The sequence below is a fragment of the Mus caroli genome, unplaced genomic scaffold (assembly GCF_900094665.2).
Source record: "Mus caroli unplaced genomic scaffold, CAROLI_EIJ_v1.1 scaffold_22467_1, whole genome shotgun sequence".
Classification (NCBI taxonomy): Eukaryota; Metazoa; Chordata; class Mammalia; order Rodentia; family Muridae; genus Mus; species Mus caroli.
The window spans coordinates 1-9,215 of record NW_018389683.1 but is presented as its reverse complement, the minus strand read 5'-3'; the positions used below and the strand labels follow the sequence as shown (position 1 = coordinate 9,215).

At 40.9% G+C, this 9,215-nt stretch overlaps 1 pseudogene; it reads right to left on the bottom strand.

Annotated features, from left to right (window-relative positions):
* Positions 1-1,161: 1,161 nt before the first annotated feature.
* Positions 1,162-2,090, bottom strand: LOC110288247 (annotated as a pseudogene).
* Positions 2,091-9,215: the final 7,125 nt, after the last annotated feature.

The window sequence follows — 9,215 nt, the reverse complement described above, 5'->3', positions numbered from 1 at the left end:
GGGTGGATAGGGAAGTGGGGGCAAGGGTATGGGGGACTTTTGGGATAGCATTGGAAATGTAATTGAAGAAAATACGTAATAAGAAAAATTTAAAAAAAAAAAAGAAAGAGAAAAAAATTCTTAAAATCATGTCAGTATCTTATTGTACAGACCCAATTTGAGAAATTAAACAATGAATTTTTCATTAAAATGAATGTAGACTCAGATCCTTTTGCAGCTCTCTGGTGATACAGAGCTGGATGGCTCTGTGGAGTGCACCCGGGCATTAACAAAGGGCAGCTGCAAACAAGCCTTGGTCTGCTTCAGTCACACTCATTGATTGACCTTGGAAAAAGAAAACCTAGAAACCTCAGACATATTAACTGAAGCATTACTGTGTGCTTGATATCCACTTTCTGCTATATCTCCAGTCTATCCCTACAAGAACACTCATGAATGCAACACCATTGGAATGTTTCTGGGTATTTGGGTTCTGTGACTGGTGCATTGGGCTTCTGTTGACTAACTACATACTACATATCATTCTTTCATAATTCTAAGAAGTCCTTTCCACGGATAGATTCTTACAGACACTTTGAATAATCACAAAGTATCCCCGGAGTGCTATCATTTTGCAAGGACAAATAAGGAATTCTTGGAATACCATGATCAAACCACTATAAATTTTTTTTAATTTACTAAATCCATTTGCATGCTTCCAGTCATGGTATTAATAAAACCAGTTTTATGAATTGTAATTAAAGCTTATTTCTCAGGGCTAGATTGATACCTCAGTCATTAAGATGACTGGCCGGCTTTTAGAGGTCCAAGATTCAATTTCAAGGAACCATATTTTAGCTCAGAACCATCTATCTAACTCCAGTCAGTAACAGAATTTGATGGTCTATTCCATCATCTCCAGGCCTCAGGCATGCAGGCATACATATGTTACACAGTCATAAATGCAGGAAAACGCTTCATAAACAATTAATATATGCAAATATAAAAAGTTGACAGTCACTTCTAAAGAGTGGCCAAATAAAGAATAAGGTTTCTATATCACTGCAATTAGCTCAAGGCTGTGAGTCACAAAGATTATTGTCTAAGAATAAACATACTATTAAGCTTCTATATGGGATTTGTTTCTTACCCACAACATAGTAGAAGTGAGATCTTTCTCCTTTATTGATCAGATAGATGAGAGACACATTGTTTCAATGTCTCCCACTGTTCAGCCAGAAGACCATCTCTGTGAATCAGCACAAAGGGGCTGAAAATCGCATAACCAAGGGTCAGAAACTCATGAATATTTACCATCAACGAATACTCCTCTAAAGAGAAACTTAGAAAAAAAGAAAATGCACAATCTGTCCAATAGAAGAAAACAAAACAGAGCATCAGAAGGAGGACACTTTGAGCAGCTCTCAGCTCAGGAGGAGTTCTGTAGAGAAGCTTGGAGTTCTGAAGGTAGAGGACATGTTGATGGTGTTTGTAGAGAAGAAATACCATGTAGCCACTGGCCCCTCCCATGGCACCCTGAAACACTGCATCCCTTAGAACCATGAGAGGAAGAAAAATCCATTTTATTTTCTGACTTGGTAACATAAAATAACAATTGCTCTCATCACCCCTAAAGTGTGATATATTCAGTCTTGTATTTGTGGTAGAATGGATTAGGTTCACACTTATTAAACCATTGAGTATCCAAAAGAATGAGAAGAAGGGAAGGATGTGCCATGCAGACTTTGGCCTGAGCCTCCTCCATCCAGATGCTCTAGGACTGATGATGATGGCCTGGACCACAGTGAGGAGACTGCTGGTGCAGATGGAGAGGCCACGGGCCACCCTCTCCAGAGAAACAATGCTCTTACAGCCTATGTCATCCAGGAAGTTTCTCAAACCAAAAGCTGCTACTGTCTTTCGAAATCCTTTTGTAAGAAGGATTAGGATGTTTGTAAAAGCCAAGTGGATGAGAATAAGGTGTATGGGTTTCTTCTTAACACCTTCTAATAAACGGAAGAAATAATCCACAGAAACAGAAATATTCCCCCAGGGTGCCAATCATAGTCATGAAGAAAAAAAAATGTTTCCTTAATAAACTGCAAAACCATTTTTATTTACTAGATTGAAAAACTTGTATCCAAGACGTAAAGACTTTTTCAAGAAAGGGTCAGTTTTGCATAACAGCATTTTCTAGCATGCAAAAGGCAGTGGTGGACACATGCAATGTTACAGATGAGGTCCCTGACACTCCCTTTCCAGGGAGACTCTGGGATAGTGTGTGTGTGTGTGTGTGCTCCAACAGTGAGTTTGGTAACTGGTATTCAAATCTACAGGTTTAAAGGAGAAATTTTTTTTTAGTTGTGCACTATAAAAGTTGACTTGTTTTTCTCTCTGTCTCTCTCTCTTTCTCTTTCTCTCTTTCTCACACTCTCTTTGTGTGGGGGATGCTGTGTGTGTGTGTGTTCTGTCTGTCTGCATGCATAGATTATCCTGGTATCACTCATCATAGCTAAATTGAATAACAAGTTTCCCCAAATGAAATTTCTTCTTCTGTTTCTCATTCTATTTCATCATATTTCCCCACCTAATTCCCAAAGGCTGAGGCTCATCCTGACCCTGCCTGCCTTCCCCACAGCACACACAGACACTGGGAAACCCTGTGCACCTGCAGCATCTCTCAGATCTGGTAACCTTACCTTCTACACCATCTCCTCTTTTATTCAATATTCCTTTCTTATTTTCTTCTTGATTAGTATAACTATTTCTATATAGTTTGGATTCAAAGTTTTATAACTTCAATTTCTACATCTTATTATTTTTAAAGTTTTTATATTAAACATCCTGTGATTTCACTCTGTGTAAGAGTTCACTAGATATTTTTAAGGTAGCCCTCAATGTCAGTTTATATTGAATAACTTATCCAGACAGGGTACAATAGTTGAAAGTTGAGTCATCAAAAGATATCCTGAAAAAGACTGTTGTGTGAAAAATTAATGTAAGTGCCAGGTTGCAGCCAGTGAAGGTGTCTGGCAGACACTTGGGATGCTTCCTAGGAGAGTGGGTATCAGAGATCTGTGATCCCGGTGGATGGTTTCAGGGAATCTGTGGCCCCAGTAAGTGATAAGGGCATCAAAGGGAGCAAGGAAACGTTCTGGACTAGGGGATGATGATTAAGTAAATGGGAGACAGAATTAATAAGGTGTTAGGTGCTGCCATGGGATGAGTGCAGTTTTGTAGTTATGAGTTCTCAATATGGCTGCATGCAGCACAGTTTCTTGAGGTATCCAGCTGTGAGCAGGGACTCTTCCATCTAAGAGGTCATGATGGCATTTGCCTCTGTGGGGTCTTGTGAGCAGCAGTTATGTCAGTTTGCTTTACAGCCTGCTTCTCCTCCTGTTTCTTTTCCAACCTGTTTGTCAGGCAAGCTGCTTTGTTCTGCATCATTCCAAGCTGATTCCAGGACTTAGACCTCAGCTGGATGTTATTATTCATGTTCAAGTAATCAAGAGATCCAAAGCCACATGATGAGCACAGTGGAAAGGGCACTGGGTATTTGTGCTTGCATCTTTCTAGACCCCTTTGAGCAGGTCTTAGATTGTCTAGGATCAATTATAAAAATAATAATAGTAACAATGCAAACTTATCTTTAAAAAGCCTTGGTTAACTTAATGACTTGATATGTTGGAACTTTAGGGGACTACAATATGTTCTATATATACTTTTATTTCACAGAGGAACAGGTGTAAAGATTAACTGATGCATTTGTCGGTGTGCTTCTCATCCTTTAACCATACCAACTTCCCTGATGATCAGGACAAAGGGGATAAGCACAGCAGAGCCAAGATTTAGAAGTATTCTAACACTTCATGTTGTAGAAGCATGGAACAAGGTAGTGCGATGTTTTAGGTTTGAGAGTTAGAGGATTCCTCTGAGGAGGATTATCTTTTCAGGGTTAAATGTTTATTAGAAACATTATTAACACCAGGCACAGACAGAAGCATGCAGGGGCTCTGAAGAGAGATAAGGCCCATAAAGCATGTGAAGACCCTTATTAGATTTTTCACAGGAAGAGGGTTGGGAAAAAGACTGAAAAGTTTTCTTTCTTATTTTCTTTCTTTCTTTCTCTTTCCCTCTTCCTTTCTTCTTTTCTTTTTTCTTTTTCTTTTCCTTTTTATATTTTTGATATTGTTTTTGTTGTTGTTGTTGTTGTTTCAATTGGCTATTGCTCAGGTGAAGCATGTTTAGTCATTACTGAGGGTCCATAGAAAATGTACACAAGAATATAGAAAAATAATCTACTCTATTTCTGGAACTTGACTATAGGAATTGTCACAGTTTAGCCAAAACTGGCATTACAAAATGGGATAGCCATGGTGAACAGTTAGAACTCATGTAAGAGGATGAAATGAAAATTACTTGATAAAAAGATAAGGAAACAAGTCATAAGAATGAGTACACTTCGCAGCTCTGGTGTCTGAATTGGAACTGTTTGCCAATGTATAGATGAGGACACCAGTGTAGAGGACACCAGTGGGATGTCTATACACGAAGAGACCATTGACCTTCATATGAACCACTATACAGTACCATTGACCCACTGTGCAAACACATGAGATGCTGAAAGATTAAGTCACAAAGAGGAAGTGAGGGAGAAGAGGAAGGAGGAGGGTAAAGGTTGAGGGGGAAGGGAAAGATTGGAAAAAGAGAGAGGAGAGAGGAAAGGAGAAAGGAGGAGAGGGGAGGAGAGGAGGGGAGGGGAGGGGGGGAGGGGAGAAGAGGGGAGAAGAGACGAGAGGAGAAGAGAAGAGAAGAGAAGAGAAGAGAAGAGAAGAGAAGAGAAGAGAAGAGAAGAGAAGAGAAGAGAAGAGAAGAGAAGAGAAACCCCTCACCTCACTATCTGCGAGGATGGCACTGAGAACAGGAAGTTCAGTCCCTGATAGGCAGACAGATGAGGACCAGTAATAGATAACAGAGAAAGCAAACATCCAGTCCAGAGACAAAGGCTTTAAGACGTGGCAGGCTTTTCTTTTAGTTTGTGGACTGATCTCACAAACTAAGGGCTGGATTAGGATATGTTTACACTACAGTTGTGGGCCTATTAGCCTCCCTTTCTTCATTCAAATTAAACAAGCTAAACTTAGGAGAACCCTACCAAGATCCTTAGAGCACCCGACCCTCGGGCAGAAGCTGGTCTATGGCTTCCCAAGTCCCCTGCCCCTTTGCTTTGCAGAGGGTCCTTCTCCGTGTCTGACTCACTGTGTGTATGCTCATCCCTAACAAAAGTCTTTCTTTGCCAGAGACCATCCCGTGAGAAAGCGAGCCCTTCACAATCTCCCTAACAGGCCAAATGGCCTCGTGCTAGGAGCTGGTTATCACTCCCTCCTCCCTATTCCCTTCCTGGCACCTGAGGCTGTAAAAGCTGAATTATAGTCCCCTCTTCCTTATCTCTTCCTGACTCCTATGACATCCAAGGACTTGAGTTACACGAGGAGCCCAGCCTGACACCCAAGGCTGTTAAGGAGGATCTATGTTCCAGAGATAAGATGCAGAGTGCCCGCTGCCTGGCGCCTGACTTCAGCCCTCATGTCAGCAGATGCCCACTTCTTTGTTCTTTGTAAAATTCCCCCTCAACCCCTCCCTATTCCCCTCGATGTATGCTTTAAAACAAGGCACCTCAGCCTAATAAACGAGACCTTGACAATTTTGCTTGGTCTCCTGCCTCTCCTTCCCTTCCTCCCATTTCCTTCCAGGTTTGCAGTCCCCTGAATAACTGAATCCTGCAGGACGGGATATTTCTTCATTCTGTCTGCTGTTTCTGTCTTCAATGTCAGATATTCTTTTCTATGCTGGTTAATGTTTTGTAACTGGCAGAGAAAATGAACCCAATCAAGACCCTCTAGACAGTAATGTGATGACTAAGGAGACTCCATTTTGTGCTAGGCACCTGTCGTGGTACCTCTTAGTTTGTCTCTGACTCCAGTTGCTAGTAGGTAAGTTCCCAGTATCCTAAGTGACCCCCTCCACCACCCTAAATTTACAGCTGTAACCACATAGCTGTTATAACATAGCTGACTGCCTTTTGGCTCCTATAACATGTATATGCAGACATTCAAGGACTATTCTGAGGTCTCCTTGGCTGTGTAAACTTGGCAGAGCAGAATTGTCCTTAGCTTGCTTATGCGGAAGCTCAAGGTCTTCCTGTATATTCACCTTTAAATATCCTTCCCTCACCTGCCTTCATGTGGCAGTCTCAAGTTTGGCTCAGAGACTGTTGTTCTGCTAGCAGCTTTGATAAATGACAGTCCTTACTGCATACAAACTCTGTAACAGTAACAGTAGCATAATACAACACCCACAAAACATTGCAACTCCAGATCTATCTTATCATGCTACTGGATGCTGTGATATAATAGAGAAATCTGGAGTTCATCAAGATCCAAAAGAGAAATAAATAAGCAAGACTACATTGTCATGTAGTCTCTGATCAAAGCTTCTCCAAGGGGTGGTCCTGGGACTGATGGTAACACCAGGGACGATGCCAAGGTGACCTACAGAACAGGTGTAAAGGTTCAGAGACATCTTTTCTAGGTAAACCATGCTTTCACAAACATTTCTAGGATTTTCTAAAAGAAAAAGAAACTGTAATCACTTCTCTGACCCACTGAGCACACAGAGATAGAGAGCAAAATTGTTCTTCTCTTGAAGGTGGGCATAGATGAACTGTTGGTCACAGGTACAAAGTTGCCCTCAGGTAGAGTAATTCCACGGATGTAGTGCACACATGGTGACTGTGGTATACACTGTAATGCACACTGGGAATTCACTGAGACTTCAGGGGAACTCACTTTACGAAAGAAATGGTAACAAAGGTCATGGATATGTTAATTCAGTTCATCTGGAAGATTTCAGAATCTATCAAAGCCATATCTATTGAAGGTTAATTATATATCACTTTTACTTTTAATAATGCAAGAGGAAGTACAGATAGCAAATCACTTTGGATAGAAATGTCCTGTGGGGTACTGACCTCTCATTCTCACCCACATTGCCCACTCCATGAGATAGATGGCAAAACATACTATAAACACACACTTGGTGGTTTGAGAGAGTTGGTGAGACCCAGTATTTTACTTGGTGCTTGAGCCTGTAAACCTCACCTTTTGGAGTAATTTCACCACAGCTATCTCTCACTGGAGGCCATAACTGTTAGTCCACAGGCATGCGCCTCCATGTAGCTCCAGAAGCCTCTAACTTTCCAAGAGTCCTTGGTTCCATTCTCAGGAAAGGAATCAGCCCTAGCAGCAGAAACAGAACAAATCAACTCAGCTACAAGAAGGAAGGCAAGAAAGCATGAGGCAGGATGATCTTCCCTCTGACACACACTTTTAACCTGAGTTCTTAACATCAGGGGCCACCCACAATCAGGTGGGTCTTTCCGAATCAATCAAGACAGAACAACTCTAAATGAGGCTCCTTACTCAAGTGATACAAATTTGTGACATGTTCCCATAAAATCTAAACATAATAGTGGTCTTTAATCTGTATTATAAAACATTAAAAGCCTAGTTTATCTTAGTAAAGAGCATTATTTCAGAGACCCACAGCATGGCCTATCTCTTGCTTTAGTGTGGAGAGTTTCACTCTTAGACCAGGGAAAGAGCTCAGACAGCCTTGGGTCCCCTCCAGGCATAGCTCATCTCCAGAGAGAGCAGTTCAACCCCACTCCCTGCAAGGTCTGTTTGGATTTTTGACCAAGCCAGCTCAGTCTGTCAATGGGTTCTCAAGGGAGGGAGCAAGACCTAAAAATAAATAAATAAATAAATACAATTAAACAACACCATAGCATGATCCCAGCCAGTTCTGAGGCTGAAGCAGGTTTATTTTTTCCCAGTCTGATTTTATGCCATCTTAATTACATGCAAATATTAAGATCAGTTCTAGGTTTAGGAACAAACAAGGCAAGAAACACAAATAGTGAAGGAACAAGCAAGGCAATAAACAAAGTCCCGTGATCACTGTTTGTAGGGGCTTATCAGGATGAGTAGCCATTCCAATATCGAATAAAATCAACTTTTAAACCAAAAGTTGTCAAAAAGGATAAGGAAGAACACTTTATACTGGTCAAAGAGAAAAAACTACCAAGATGAACTCTCAAATCTAAACATCTATACTCCAAATGCAAAGGTACCCACATTCATAAAAGAAACTTTACTAAAGCTCAAAGCACACATCACACCCCATACAATAATAGTGGAAGACTTCAACACCCCACTTTCAGCAATGGACAGATCATGGAAACAGAAACTAAACAAACAGTGAAACTAACCGAAATTATGAACCAACTGGATCTATCAGATATTTATAGAACATTTTATCCTAAAACAAAAGAATATACCTTCTTCTCAGCACCTCATGGTACCTTCTCCAAAATTGACCATATAATCAGTTACAAAACAGGTCCCAAGAGAACAAGAAGATTAAAATCATCCCACACACCCTATCATACCACCATGGACTAAGGCTGGTCTTAAATACTAACAAAAACAATGGAAAGCACACATACATGTGGAAGCTGAACAACACTCTACTCAATGATAACATGGTCAAGGAAGAAATAAAGAAAAAATTAAAGGCTTTTTAGAATTTAATGGAAATAAAGACATATGATACCAAAACTTATGGGACACAATGAAAGTAGTGATAAGAGGAAAATTTATATCTCTAAGTGCCTCCAAAAAGTAACTGAAGAGAGCTTACACTAGCAGCTTCACAGCACACCTGAAAGCTCTAGAACAAAAAGAAGCAAATACACCCAAGAGGAGTAGAGGGCAGAAAATAAACTCAGGGCTGAAATCAACCAAATAGAAACAAAAAGAACTATACAAAGAATCAACCAAACCAGGAGCTGGTCCTTTGATAAAATCAACAAGCTAGATAAACCCTTAGCCAGACTAACCAGAGGGTACAGAGACCATATCCAAATTAACAAAATCAGAAGTAGAAAGGGAAACATAACAACAAAATATATCTTAAAATAATTATTCTGGAGGTAGGGCCACAGGCCTCATCCGGCCGGAACAGCACCTGTGTAGCTAGAGCGCAGGGTCGGCTGACACCCGCCAGCTACCCACGACCCCTGCCACAGGATTTTGAGACTGCTGGTGAGTGGAACACAGCTTCTGCTCCAGTCCAGTCACGCGGGACCTGAGACTGCTCTGGTTGGGGAGGCAGAA